This window comes from Pan troglodytes, chromosome 4 (assembly GCF_028858775.2).
Source record: "Pan troglodytes isolate AG18354 chromosome 4, NHGRI_mPanTro3-v2.0_pri, whole genome shotgun sequence".
NCBI classification, from domain to species: Eukaryota; Metazoa; Chordata; class Mammalia; order Primates; family Hominidae; genus Pan; species Pan troglodytes.
Window position 1 is genome coordinate 107,620,508 of NC_072402.2, and position 14,396 is coordinate 107,634,903.

Consider the following 14,396-nt stretch of genomic DNA (forward strand, 5'->3'; position numbering starts at 1 on the left):
AGGTTCATTTTTTGTGTCAACTTGACTGGGTCAGTGTTTGAACAGATATTTGGTCAAACATTATTCTAAGGGTGTTTTTGGAAGAGAGTCACATTTAAATCGGTAGACTGAGTCAAGTAGATTGCCCTCCCCGATGTGTGTGGGCGTCACACATAGTTGAAGGCCTGCATGGAACAAAAAGGCTCACCCTCCTCTAACTAACAGAGAATTCTTTCTGCCTGACTGCATTTGAACTGGGATGCTGGCTTTTTTCTGCCCTTGGACTCAAACTAAAATACCAGCTCTTGGCTGGGCACGGTGGCTCACGCCTGTAATTCCAGCACTTTAGGCGGTTGAGGCAGGCAGATTGCCTGAGCTTGAGAGTTCGAAATCACCCTGGGCAACATGGTGAAACCCTGTCTCTAATAAAATACAAGTAAATTAGCCAGGTGTGGTAGTGCATGCCTGTAGTCCAAATTACTCAAGAGGCTGAGGTTGGAGAATTGCTTGAGCCAGGGAGGTGGAGGTTGCAGTGAGCCAGGATTGCCCCATTGCACTCCAGCTTGGGCGACAGAGTGAGACTCTGTCTCAAAATAAATAAATAAATAAATAAAACAAAATACCAACTCTTCCTGGGTCTAGAGCCAGCATGCATTTAGGCTGGAATTTACACCATTGGTTCTCCTGGTTCTTAGTCCTTCTGACTCAGACTGGTGCTACACCATCTGCTCTGCTGGGCTTCCAGTGTGCTTTCTCACCCTGCAGACCTTGGGGCTTGTCTGTCTCCCTAATCATGCAGACTAATTTCTTACAATAAATCCCTTTCTATATATGCATATAACCTTTTGGTTTTGTTTCTCTGGAGAACCTTGAGTAATACAGAAGGCCAGACAGTAGAAACCCTCTATACTCTCCATGTTCTCTTGCTGTGTCTTTGAAGTCCCTGTGTTCTGTCTACCCACATCTCCTTCCTATCCTTGAAATACATGTGTGGCCTATTCCAAAGCTCATTCTTATCCTCTGCTTTGAAGCCCTTCCTTATTTTACTCTTGGAGAACTCAGCATCATCCACCTTATAGTTTCACAGAGCATAAGTATTTCCCCACCATTTCCTCATTCTGATTCCACATGGATTTCTATAGCTTCCCTACCTTTAAGGGAGAAGAGACGCTTTTTTTGTGCACCCACTATGTATACAACCCTGTGTTAATGGTTTATGGAATATGGATAGGAAATACAGATGCTACTTGACTTACAATGGGGTTATGTCCTGATAAATTTGTTGGAAGTTGAAAATATTGGAAGTTAAAAACTCATGTAAAGGATAAGTCATGATTGCGGACTGTGAATGTCCCAACTCACGTGTGATGGCCATTACTGGCCTGCTGCCTTCATGCTGGGCAATTATCTTGAGTTTCATCTCAAGAGTAATTGCCTTCCTCTTCTTCTCACCAGAAGCAGGAGACACAGATGGGCATTTTGTAGACGTGATGGATGCGGAAACAGGATATCCAAAAATTGCTGGCAACACAGCACACTGTCATCATGTGCCTGACTGGGAGCTGCATTTCACTGCCGCTGTCCAGCACCTCAAGAGAGTATCCCACTGCATATCTCTAGCCTCGGAAAAGAGCAAAATTAAAAATGAAAAACATGGTGTTTACTGAATGCATATGGCTTTCATACTACTGTAAAGCCAAAAATAGGAAGTTGAACCATTGTAAGTCAGGGACAAAGGTACTTGGTTTCTTCTCTCAGAGTGAGAATTAGATAATCATGGTCTTCTTCCTTCCTCTAGCCTTACTTTCTGACTCATCTCTAATTAGGCAGTTCACAATATTTCTTGAAGACACACATTATCCCCAGAACTGTTGTTAGGGTAGTGATTAAGTTCAGTGACTGGTGACAGTAAACCAGAGTGATGACAGGAAAAAGCAATGAAATGAGCTTGAAGACAAGCTAGAGGCAAGTCATGCCAGAGGTTGCCCCTTAGGGTTGGTGCCTGCCATAGCAGGAGCAAAACCAAAGATGATGCCGTTGCACCTGACTGAGGCATCAATCACAAATGGCCCATCCCCCAAATTATCTGGTTCATCTCGTAGAAGCCAGTTGGTATGCTATAAGTGGTCAGAAGGCACAGGGTGAAGATCCGGTGTCAATATTTACCTAATGTGAGATCATGGGAGGCCACTTTACTTCTCTGGGTTGTTTCCTCCTCTGTAACTTGAGGTACTACAAGGCTGACTTCATGGTCATGTAAGCTCTGTGCAGTCCCAGAGGAGCCCTCATGTAGAACAGCCCCACACTTGGCTTAGTGCTTTGCTGTCACTGTCTTGAATTTCTTAATGATTTTTAAACAAAAGGCTCATCATTTTCATTTTGCACTGGGTAATTATGTAACTTGTCCTGTGAGCCAAGTCAGTGATTCCACAGGATTCCTGGGGTTGGTCTATGGACTAATGTGCCTAAGGTCCTATTTGTTTGGGAAAAAGGTGGGTTAACCATTAAACAAAGATAAGTAAGTTTCTTTACTGAAGGACATCTCAGAGTGTTTACATGTTAATATTTTTGTCACTCTCCAGAAAAAGAAAATGAAAATCATCTTTTAAACTTATTTGACCACAAAGCTCTCCAATTTATTTTTTTCTCAAGAAGCATCTCATATAACAAGTGACAAGCAGAATACATCTTGGAGAATGTTGGCTTCACTGTTTGCTTAGGTATCTGTGAAGTCTTACAACCTATACTTTTTTTTATTGTAATGAGTCATGGATGGAGACCAGGAGCAGGGGAAGGGGAATTAAAGTTGGAATTAAGGAGTGGAAACAGGGTCTAGTTCCACATTCAAAGATGAATAATGCTATTCTATGGCCCAGGGCTCTGTTGCAAGAAAGAGTTACACTGGTCTTGTCTCACTGAAGCCCACACAGACCTACCATTTATCTCCTCTGAATTTCTATTTATGCTGCTTTATCTATGTAAATGCCCTGCTTCACCTAAGTCTAGTAAATTCTTATTGTTTCTTCCTCCAAAATGTATCTTGAATTTATCTACATTTATGTCTCCCAGCTTCACCCTTGTGTAAAACACTTTGTCACAAATGGAGCAGTGCTATAGTTTTCTAATTCACCTCCCAGATCCACCCCATTCTCCACTTGGTACTCTGGCTTGACTTCTCTTTCCTAATTGCAGACTGGCCTCATGCCACTTCCCAGAATAAAACCTGTCAAAAGTCCTGCTGTTTTTAGGAGAAAATCAAGACTTCCACTCATAACTAACTGCCTTGCAAGATCTGAACCCCACTTGCTTCTCCAACTTCGTCGCAAGCTAGCCTGCCTATTGCTCCTATTCTCTGAACACAGTGACCTTTTGAGACTTTCTTGAGAGCACCAAATTATTTTTCATTTTAGGAAATGTTTACTTTCTGCTTTCAGTCTCATGAATATTCTTACCCTTGCTATTCAAATGGCTGACTCCTCTTTAGTCTTTAGGTCTTCAATAAAAATCACTTCCCTTGCAAGATCTTTCTTGACCACTTTTCTGAAGCACCTCCTCCACCCCCACTGATACCATATACCTCCTACCCCTCTTAATACTATCAGTTCATCCTGGTCATTCAATTCTTAATATCCATACATGATATAATTAGTTGTTTACTTTCTCATTGCTAGAATGCCAATGCCTTGAAGGCAGGGATTATATCCCTCTGGTATATCCGATTCTTAACAAATGCGTGGTACATAGTAAATATTCACTGTGTATTTGTTGACTGAATGACCAAGTGAATGAATTCCTAAAGGTCTGTCTAATGCTTGTTTCCTATCCATGATGTCTCTTCTGATTTTTCCCAACAAGAAAGGATGTCTCCTTTGTCTGAATTCTCGTAGTTCTTTACCTATGACTTCTTTATAGCTCTTGTATTCAACCCCTTGGCATTATTTGTGACTTTATTTCATCCTTCTTAAGTTCCTGGAGTAGCATCTTACAGATTTTTGTATACTCCAGCTGTTCCTGGCACAGAATAGGTGCTCAATAATTCTGATTGACTTGATTTGAATAATTGAAAGAGCTTTCAATAGAACAGGCACCTAAAAAGTTGTTGAAGAAGATTATTTAAAAATAAAACAACAACAAGCCAAAAATGGGCACATTTTCCGGCCATTTTAGGAGTCTTGGAGAACAGCCTAAACACCAATCTCCGCTGATCCAAATCGGCTTCATTAAACACTCCCTGGGCCTGTGAGATGGATGGCATCTGAGCAGAGCCCTGACAGGCAGGAAGAAAAGATCTCCACCTCCAGGTGCTCCTCCACTGCTCCTGGCCCCAATTAATGGCCCTGCCATGGAAACTTTCAAGGAGGAAACTGCTGTGAGTGTGAAGACTGAGCAGTGCTCCTTTTTTCTGGCCCTTTTAGAAATTTCCTCCGATTGAGAATTAGTCCTGGATATATGTGCATAGGTGAGATTACAATAAAGACTTGGGAAAGAGGAAGGTGTCTTTCTTGGCCAGGACACTCAAACATGAGTGACTATTACCATTCTGAGTTTATTTTGTTTCATCTATAGAAGTAATAATGTACACCTGACAGGGTTGTTGTGAGGATAAAATAAGATAATATATGTCTTAATTTTATATACATATAGTAGATGCTAAATATGTGTTAGGTTCCTTCCTATCTTCCCTTCCATTTCAGGTAAGAGCTCTGTGCGTGACCTCCAGGATGGACCACATCAGGGGACATAATTTGAATTTATAGAAAGGGGAAAGTTAGATTGAGTTATATGTGTATACACATGAGTGCATATACCTCATGTATATGTGTTATCTGACGGGAAGCTGGTACTTGCTACGCATTTTGATGTGATAAGTGAACAGCAAACAAAATGACGTGCGCCCAGAAGAGAATGCAACTGGAACCTTCATCTCAACCTGGACAGTAGTGCCTTGTGGAGATACTGTTAGTTTGTGGGAAGAAAAGTTATACAGCCTTAAAGGGGCAAAGGGTGAAATTTTCTTCTTCAAGCTAGGAATAAGAACAAGTTTCATCTGAAGCAAACTAACATCAGAAAAGTCACAATTTCTTTTTTAAAGTTTGTTTCATAGCCAGGGTGAGGGATTTCCATTGGCAGAACTAGAAGCCTTTTCATATCAGTCTCCATTATTTATTAAATGAACTTCAGAAATAGATGGATAAAGTAGTATCTGACACTTGAAAGTCTCTGCCAGATGCTGTGTTCCTAGCCCAGCAAAAGAGGGGCCAGATTACATTATGATGTCATTTTTCTCTCTTCCTTTCTGATAATCATTTCCTGGACACAGGGGTGGAAAACAGATTGCTTGGAAACAGAACATGTCTAATAGAAACTCACTTAAGGTTCAGGAAATACCTGAAACATAAAGGATTTTTTGCCATAAATGTGATGTGACAAGTTCACCTGTGGACCAAATGAAGTAAATGCATGGAGGACCATAAAGGCATCCATTTGCTTGAGAATTATCCACACAGTAACCTGACTTCAGTTTACAGATGCCTCTGGAACATTTGCTGTGGCCTTGGGTTTTTTTCGTCTATATCCATGGTATTTCTTCACTCTCTTATTACAAATGGGTAAGAGATCTAAGAAGAAAATCAAAACTAAAAGAAGAATAAAAACACACAGAACCCCCCTCCCCCAAAATGCCCATGTTTACAAGGACAATGGATGGAATGGATAGAATTTGAGATAAATCTGTCACAGTGATAGCTGTCATTTAAAATGGTTGTCTTCAAAATTTTGTTTAACTGACTTTTTTTTTTTTCTCTGTCATCCAGGCTGTAATGCAATGGCGTGATCTTGGCTCACTGCAATCTCCACCACCTGGGTTCAAGTGATTCTCGTGCCTCAGCCTCCCGAGTAGCTGGGATTACAGGCATGCACCACCTCACCTGGCTAATTTTTGTATTTTTAGTAGAGACAGGATTTTGGCTTGTTGGCCAGGCTGGTCCCAAACTCCTGGCCTCAAGTGATCTGACCACCTTTGCCTCCCAAAGTGCTGGGATTACAGGAGTGAGCCACTGAGCCCCAGTGTTTAACTGACTTTAACATGGCATGAAGTTTATTTTATGATTGTAAGTTTTGGAAAATAACACATATATTTGCTTTGTTGTTAATGAAAGCTTACTTTAAAAAGATGCAATGAAAAGGAGATTCACTGGGAAAGAGGGCCATCTTCTCTGACATTTAATACATGAAAACACAGCAAAATGATAGGTAAATAATACACGTTCCAGAATGTTGATGTCTCAGAGACTCCTCCCCAACTATTTATTTGTTTCTTCTCTCCTCCATCCCACTAACAGTTGTTGCAGTGGCACAGCAGCACCAGGGCCATTTATTAGATGAGGCACTTTATTAGAATGGTGCTTCATTGGAATAGAGACCCACACAGTCCTTGAGTGAAGATACATGTTGGCAATGGGAAGAGGTTATTTTGCCACAAGTCATATTAAAGATGACTGGGTGTTGACACAATACAGAAAATCGCTGGTGAAGGATTTTAACCTTCTTTAGCAATGAGCAGGTCACCTCATGGAAAGATAGGACAGAGTTTTCTGAAATCTTCCCAGGAGCTTAACGAATGGATTTGAGCATGATTATAAAAATGGCTGCATAAATATTTTTCTTTGCTCATTTCAGAGCATGGTAATCAGAAAGGCTCTTTGAAAACAATATTTTTATCTGCACCTCAGATTCATCCATACCCATTAGCTGCTTCATTAGGCGAAACAAACTTTAAGTTGCATGCCAGGGGCTTAATTTAATTTGCCTGGGATAAGCAGTTGGCCATAGCTGTGAAGCCTTGTGTTTTTAGAAATTATACTAGAGTATTGAAGCAAAAACTCTTAAAATACAGTGTGGAAATTGAAGCAGACCATAGTTCATATTGTGTGGGAAATTTAAAGAGGTCTAATAGCCAGTAAGCAGGTATGTGAGTCACATCTCCCTGATGTTGTTCACATTCCAGTTGCTTGTTTTTTCACTCTAGTCCTGTGGATTCTAAAGTAGTACAACTCAAGTGACATCAGTTCATGAAGACAAAAGAAGCTTTTTGTTTGATTTTGGCTGGGTGGGTGTTTTGTTCAGGCAAGTATTGAGCAGAAGAAAAAATGTCTTTATAAATCCTTAGCTTAATGGATTTTTAAAAAATCAAATGTAAATTCTATTAAACTACTTTTCAGTTATCACATAATTTACTTAGGCATTTCTGCAGAGCAAAATATATTTGGTCTAAATGCAAAGGGAAAAAAGTGATTTAACTTTGCAAGAAACTGTTCCTTTGTTTTTTTAAAAATAAGTATTTTTAAATTTTATGGGTACATAGTAGATGTATTATTTATGAGGCACTTGAGTTATTTTGATATAGGCATACAATATGTAATAATCACCTCAGGGTAAATGGAGTATCCATCACCTCAAGCATTTATCATTGCTTTGGGTTACAAACATACCAATTATACTTTTTTAGTTATTTTTAAAAGTACAATAAATTACTGTTGACTATACTTGTCTTTTGTTTTCAATCATTTAAAATAACATCCAAGACACAATTCTTGTAAAAAGGAAAGTTAGAAAGTTGATTTTTACAGCATGTACAATAAATATATTTAGGTATGTAGCACCTTCCTGGAATAATAGGGGAGTCAATAGCAAAGCCTGTGTCCATTGTGTGTCACTGATGCATGTGTTGTGTAGAAAATCAGGAGGAACTATGGATAGGGCTCAGGGTATGAGTGCTGGCTCCGACCCTGATATTAGCTGTGACTTGAGACAAGTCACTTGACTATGCTGTCTTAATTTTCCAGTATGTGAAAAAGTGAAAGAAATAATATGACTTATTTAGCCCACAGGGTTGTCTACAGCAGAGGCGGAAAAGATGAATGTGATTAACATATTCAGCTGGGAAAATATGCAGCAAGGTTCAAATGAGAGCTGTGAGGTACAAAGAGAAGAAGGTTGAGAGAAAATTTAGAAGTGAAGAGCTAAGGGGCCCAAAAGTAGTGTCTAGAGTGAGAAGAATGGGCTAGAAGAAAAGTAGCAGTGGGTTTGATGCGTAGAGAGAGGCTGGCATGAGCGTGGACAAGATACCATCACAGCAGAAAACATGGAGCCACTTGGTGATGGGGTGGAGTCTTCTACATTGACCTTGATGCAGTGTGTATCTTCTATTAACCATACCCATGCTGCAATCTGTGACAGGATGGAATTTGTTGTGAATCCTTGTAGGGTCAGGGCCAGGAATCAGTGAGAATGACTGCATTGTGTTGATACTTGAGTCCCCTGCCAAGCTTGGTAGATAGGAACAGTCCACGCGGTGGCTGAGCGTGATGAGGTAATAATTGAAGAGACAGAGTAAAATGAACAGAAAACCACTGGGTGTTCAGTGCACAGAACTTCTTGGCATGCTGGATTTATCCAGCAAGAAAAAGAAATAGAGGGAAGACATTGGCTGATGATCTCTCGCTTGTAGACTTAGTTGCTTAATTGCCAATGAGGGAGAGATGCTGCTTGCAGGTGAGTTGCCAAAGTGAATAAACATGAGTTATGTTAAGAAATTAACAAAAGATAAATGTCAGGCAAGTTTCTGGAAAACACAGACTGGTGAGAAGATCCACTGGACTGTGAAAAAGCCTTACCCTTGGAAAGTGGAGGGAGTGCCATCATTTAAGATATTTAAAACAAGACTAGCTAAAGCATCTGCTAGAATCTTATCCAGAAGGGAAAAATCCAGATCTGGCAAGAGATGAACTAGCTGATGTCTGGGAGCTCTCACACCTCTCATTCTTGATGTTGAAAAGCTGTGGTCAAATCCCTGAACATTTTCCCGAGCACATTTAAGACTGGGAGCTGTGTGAATCATTAGTCATTCTGGTAATCTCTAGGAGGCAGTGCCAGCTGTGGAATTTTGAGCAGATGTGGCAAAACAGCAGAAACCACCTTTTGGATTCATATCCTCTTGTCTCTCACTCTTATCCTTGGAAGAATCTGAGCATATTTTTAAAGGGCAAGTTAGGTGGTAGTAGAGTTGTTAAAAAAAAAAAAAAAGAGAGAGAGAGAAATCTGTTTGAGAGAGAGAGCTTCCAACTTCCTAATTTATATTAAGGGGAGAATAATTGTAAATGCCCAGATTAAAGTACAGTAAACTATGCCTTGATCTAACCATTATAGGACTCTGCCCAACCCAGAACAATTATCAACTGTTAATTATGCGTTTGAGCATGAGGCCCAGCAAATTGATAATTCCAGACCATCTTCCCTCTGCTGCCTATCTGTTTCTAGCCTGTCCCTTGGCTATTTGCTAGCAGAATAAACTATATCCTTGATAAGACTGCCATTTGAGAAAAAAATCCGTCTGGAAGGACTGGCAGAATAGAAGGGATAGGAGTGCTCCCTTGATAAGTCATAAAGACCATCTGTCAGCTCTGAATCTCTGATCTAGGCTGATTGGGGAAAAGACAGGTGCAGATTGAAGTTGAAAACAGTTTTTTTGAATGAATTTGTCAAAAGTTTGCCTTACTTAATTTCCACGAGAGTCTAAACCTGTGGCTTTGAATCGGCCCTTGAGAGTGACATTTCCATTGCCTGACTCTGACACACATGTTGTGTAGAGAGGCAGAAAGAACCATTGATAAGGCATCAGAAACTCAGGGAATGAGGCCTGGCTGTATGTGACTTTGGACAAATCACTTGACTGTGTTATTTTAGCTTTCTGGTGTGTGAAAAGGTAGTAACTCTCTTTTAGAGTTAACCCACAAGGTTGTATTTATTAAGGGAGGAAAAAAAGGAGCAATTAATGTATTTTCTTCTGAAAGAAAAGCATTTAAATTAGAACAATTTGTCCTATCAAAAGCCAATTTCTCTATTCACTTAGTAACTGCAGCTCATCTCCTTTTACTTACTTAACTCCAGAAGTTCATCTTGTGTTCTGTATCATTAATATTCCCCATCAACTGGATCATTCCCATGGGTATACAAAAACTCTTAATATTTCTCATGTTAAAAGAACAAAAACAAAAGAACTTTAATTCCCAGTCCCATGTCTTTCTCCACCTACTGCCCACTTGCACTGCTCCCCTCCATGACAAAACACTCAATGGAGTTGTCTATACTCTCCTTCTGCTTGCTCATCTTCCAGTCTGTTTTTAACTCATTTCATCAGGCTTTGTTCTCATCACTCATTTGAACCTGTTCTGGTAAAGTCACCAGTGACTTCCACATTGCTGGATCTAGTGATCACCTTACAGCACTCATTCTTTGTGAACTCTCTGCATCATTTGACACAATTTTTTACTTCTTGAAACACTCTTCACTTGACCTCCAGGCTGTGACAATTTTCTCATACTCATTCTGTCTCCTCAACTACTTTTCAGGCTTCTCTATGGGTTCCTTATCTTCTTTCTGATCACTGTTTTGGAGTTTGGGGGGGCTTATTTATCAGATTTTTGTCTTCTTTGTATTGTTAGGTGACTCCATCCAGTTTCATGGCTGTAAATATTATCTCCAGCCTCAACTTGTCCTTTGAATTACAAACTCCCATCAAGGTGCCTCTGTGGCATTGCCAGTGTCTATCTAATAAGTTTCTCAAACTTAGCATGTTCAGTACATCTATTCAGTTAGTCAGGCCAAAGTTCCAGGAGTTAACTTTGAATCTTCTTCCTTCATATACTAAATCCTACCCATCAGCAAATCCTGTCCATTCTTCAAATTATATATCCAACTATTCTCCACCAAGTTCATGACTACTATCCTATCACTTGTTCATTCTATTAAGTCATTAATATCCTATTCTATCATTCTATTAAGTCACCATCATCTCTCATTTGGACTAGGGTGAAAGTCTTGTAATGGATTTTGCTTTCACTCTAGACTGCCCAAAATCCAGTGTCCACACATCACCTTCAAAGATCTTTTAAAATCTCAGTGCGATTCCTTCACTTCTCATTCAAAATCCTCCAACTCAAATTCTTTACACTGGCCAATAAATCTCACATCAGATTTAATTTTATTTTCTATTTTTGTCCCCATTACACATTCTGTTCTGGTCATCTGAGCTTTCTTGGGTTCCTTAAACATGCCAGGCTTATTTTCTTCTCAGGCTCTTTGCAATTCCTGTTTCCTCTGCCTGAAGTTTCTCTTCCAGATTTTGAAGGATTTTATCCAGAGTCCTTCGCTGACCATCTGACCTAAAATGGTCCTTGAGTCCCTGCTGTGTCGCCACAATCTCTCAACTTGATTAATTTTCCTTTAGAGCATCTATTAGTGTCTAAAGTTACATCATTTATTTTTTGTTTTTAACTTGCTTTTGTTTTTTGTTTTCTCAGTCTTTCCAAGTAAAGGTAAGTTCCCTGAAAGCGAAGTTTACTGTTGTATCCTCAGCATCTGAAATAAGACTAGCGTATAGTAGATGCTTCATAGTGACTTTAAAAAATCTTATTAATTCACCATACCATCTAAATTTCTTTGAAAATCTCTTTGTCATGTTTAACTTTTGATGCATAAGGACATCAGGTCTTCCTTATGGAATCAGAAAATGCCTGCTGTGTTGGCTAACTCCAGTGCACTACTGTTCGTTCTCACAGTGATGTTCAGTAGCCATGTTTGTGTAGTTGCTGATTCTTTATAACTCCTGCGGTTTTTTTCTCCCTAAGGAGTCCTAGATATGCCAATACATCACAAGGATACACCACAAGGGAAACTGACCACTTGGATGTGCTTTGGAATGGGCTTTTGGGGCAAAATTGAAAAAACAAACAAACAAACAAAACAAACAAACGAAAACCAACCTGGGTTCTTTTGTAATTCACTTTCCTGAAACATGGATGTGTCAGTGTAGGGACTGCGGATGGAAGCAATTAGGGTGAGAATGGAGGTGAGCTGGTGAAAGAGCAAGCCAGGGTGAGAGTTGGCTCCAGGACATTGAAGAAAGCAGAACTGAGAGTCAGGGGCACAGACTGATATAACACCTCAAGGCAGAATAGAGAGGCCCAGTGCTGGAAGGTGGGGGTCTACTGATGGTGACTGGCAAGGTGAGGGAGGTGATCACAGAGCTGGACCGTGGAGATAAATATCAACCTGCAGGATAGAGGGGATAATGTTAAAGGAGAGGCTAATTTCTGCTTAGGGAGTTCTCAGCTCCTCCTTTCTGGGGTACTAACTGCACTCTTTATTCAACTTAATTATTTAGGAATTTGTTAAATGCCCACACATGCCAGGCTCTGTGTTAGCTACTGGAGATAGAAAGCTAAAAAGGAAGCCCCCATTCCCATTTTATGCCTTCGAAGTGCTTTTTACACAAGAAATCTTTTTAAAATCAGATAAATTTGCATTAATTTCAGGGAAAATGATGGAAATTAGTTGAGGTTGAGGGGAAAAGAAGATGGAACAGAAATAGAAGACTTGAAGAGGTAAGTTACTTCCCTGAAAATATATATTTTTTAGTATTTATCAAAGGTTTCATCAGTGTAACAAGCATTTCACTGTCAGTAGGGGATTTTTTTCTTTTTTCTCCTTGCTCATATCAGCATAGGAGATTGGAGGATGGAATAAGAAATATTAAGTCAGTTACATAGGTATGTTATTTCTCAGAGTGTCAAAAAATTTTATATTGGGGATTCCAACGTAGGCAAACATTTATAAATGCTGTTCTTATCTTCTGTGCTCTTCTTTTTTTCCCTAGGACTCCTTGGAGAAGTTCACATGACATTCTGTTTGACATAAAATCAGCATGTGTCCCAAGTAAATCAACAACAGCTATTTTAAATAGCAGATTGTATTTCAAAATATCATTATGAACCAGGGGAAGAATTGCATGGATGCCTGTGTCTCCAGATTACAGTGATGGAACCTAGCATCTGGACATTATGGCCCTGGGCAGACAGATCTCAGAGTTGGCTGGAAGATGGTTGTCTATTTAATGAAACAGTGATCTTTAGGGGGAAATTTTTTTCATGATTCATGGGTTAAAAATGCCAGCAAAAAAGAATGAAAGGAAAAAAGGCTCGGTTACATTCAGAGGAGTCATGCTTCTGTTGGCTAAAGCTTCTACTCAGAATCCTGTGCATTTCTCTAAATGGGGTAGCAAAGCAGTTTAATACTAGTCTGTTCACTTCAAAAGTACTCATACCAATAAACTAAGTAAGATTCAGTACCCATCCCCACAAGAGTTCTTAGATAACATGATGGACTAACTGTATTACACTGTGTCACTAAGAAAGTGTAGATTCTGTGACCTACAGGTTGTTCCAGGCACAGGATGGACCTGGCTGCACTTTTCAGTCTCTCTTGTTGTCCCCCACTGGTTAAAATTCCTTCGGCAATGCCAGCAGCACTTCTCCCTGCTCTGATTTTAGGCCTCAGAGGAGAATTTAGGCATTTCCCCTTCACGTCCTAATAAATGCTTCTTTGAACAACCTGCTTCCATGATGCTGCCAAGTGAGCCTTTCCTGTTGGCACAACCCCACTGAGTTGCAGGGCAACAGCTTCATCCTGTGGTGGCACATGCAAATTTCAGAATCTCCATAGCCGGACCAGTGTGCCTGACCCAGGTGGGCACCCATTTCCTGGAGAGTCTCCTGTCTTATTTGCAGGCTTGCTGAAGGGTCCATCATTACATTGCATGACTGAAAGTGCAACTGTCATGACTCCTGGCTCTCTGCAGGCCTTGTCCATTGTGCACAATATTATGAGTCCTGTGGTCAGCCTTAGTACCTCAGGGAACTGCTGGACTTGATCTCATGCTCTAGATTCACTATGGCCTCACCATGCTGTCTTTAGATTGACAACTCTAGCAGGCTAGCCTGCTCACATATCCAGTCTCTAGGCCCAGGTGCTACCTTCTGTACCTATACTTCTAGCCTGCAGAGCAACCCCTCCATAAGCCTCTAATACCCAGCCAGAGATAGTACTGTGGGCCCCCTTCTGCTTTGCGACAGGAGTTTGAACGTATCTCCACTGGTCACATACCTCCCAAAAAAGTTACTGAAAAACTTCTGTTTCTATCACTTATATCTGAGGTTGTCAAAGTTTTGCCTATTTTAAATGAAAATGTGAATCCAGAAAGTTCATGGGTCCAGCTTGTGCTTTCCCACTGTCTGGTGTCTTCTTGGAAATACTTGCTCGCTCCAGGCCACTCTTGCCACAGTGAAAATTCATCTGAAAAACAAACAAACAAAAAAACCCACCTATTTATTTTAGAATATTTACTGTAAAAATAGAAAGCTTTCAAATGACAATGCCTCTGAAATGCTTTCCAGATAGGTCCAAATTATACCTACCCTTTAAAGCACAGCTCAAATGCCAGAAGTAATCAATAACTTCCCCTTTTGAATTCTCATAGCATTTTATCTGAAACACTCTTAAGACGCTTATACTTTTTCCCC

General features: G+C 40.2%; 1 protein-coding gene across 2 annotated transcripts in view; it reads left to right on the forward strand.

Moving 5' to 3' along the window:
- Window positions 1-14,076, forward strand: part of LOC100610176 (uncharacterized) — a 29,927-nt gene extending 15,851 nt beyond the window's left edge. The window contains exons 6-7 of one of the 2 annotated variants that reach the window (XM_063810096.1): window positions 12,354-12,422; window positions 12,695-14,076. The gene's annotated coding sequence lies outside the window, so the exon portion shown is untranslated. 2 annotated transcript variants of the gene reach the window in all.
- Window positions 14,077-14,396: the final 320 nt, after the last annotated feature.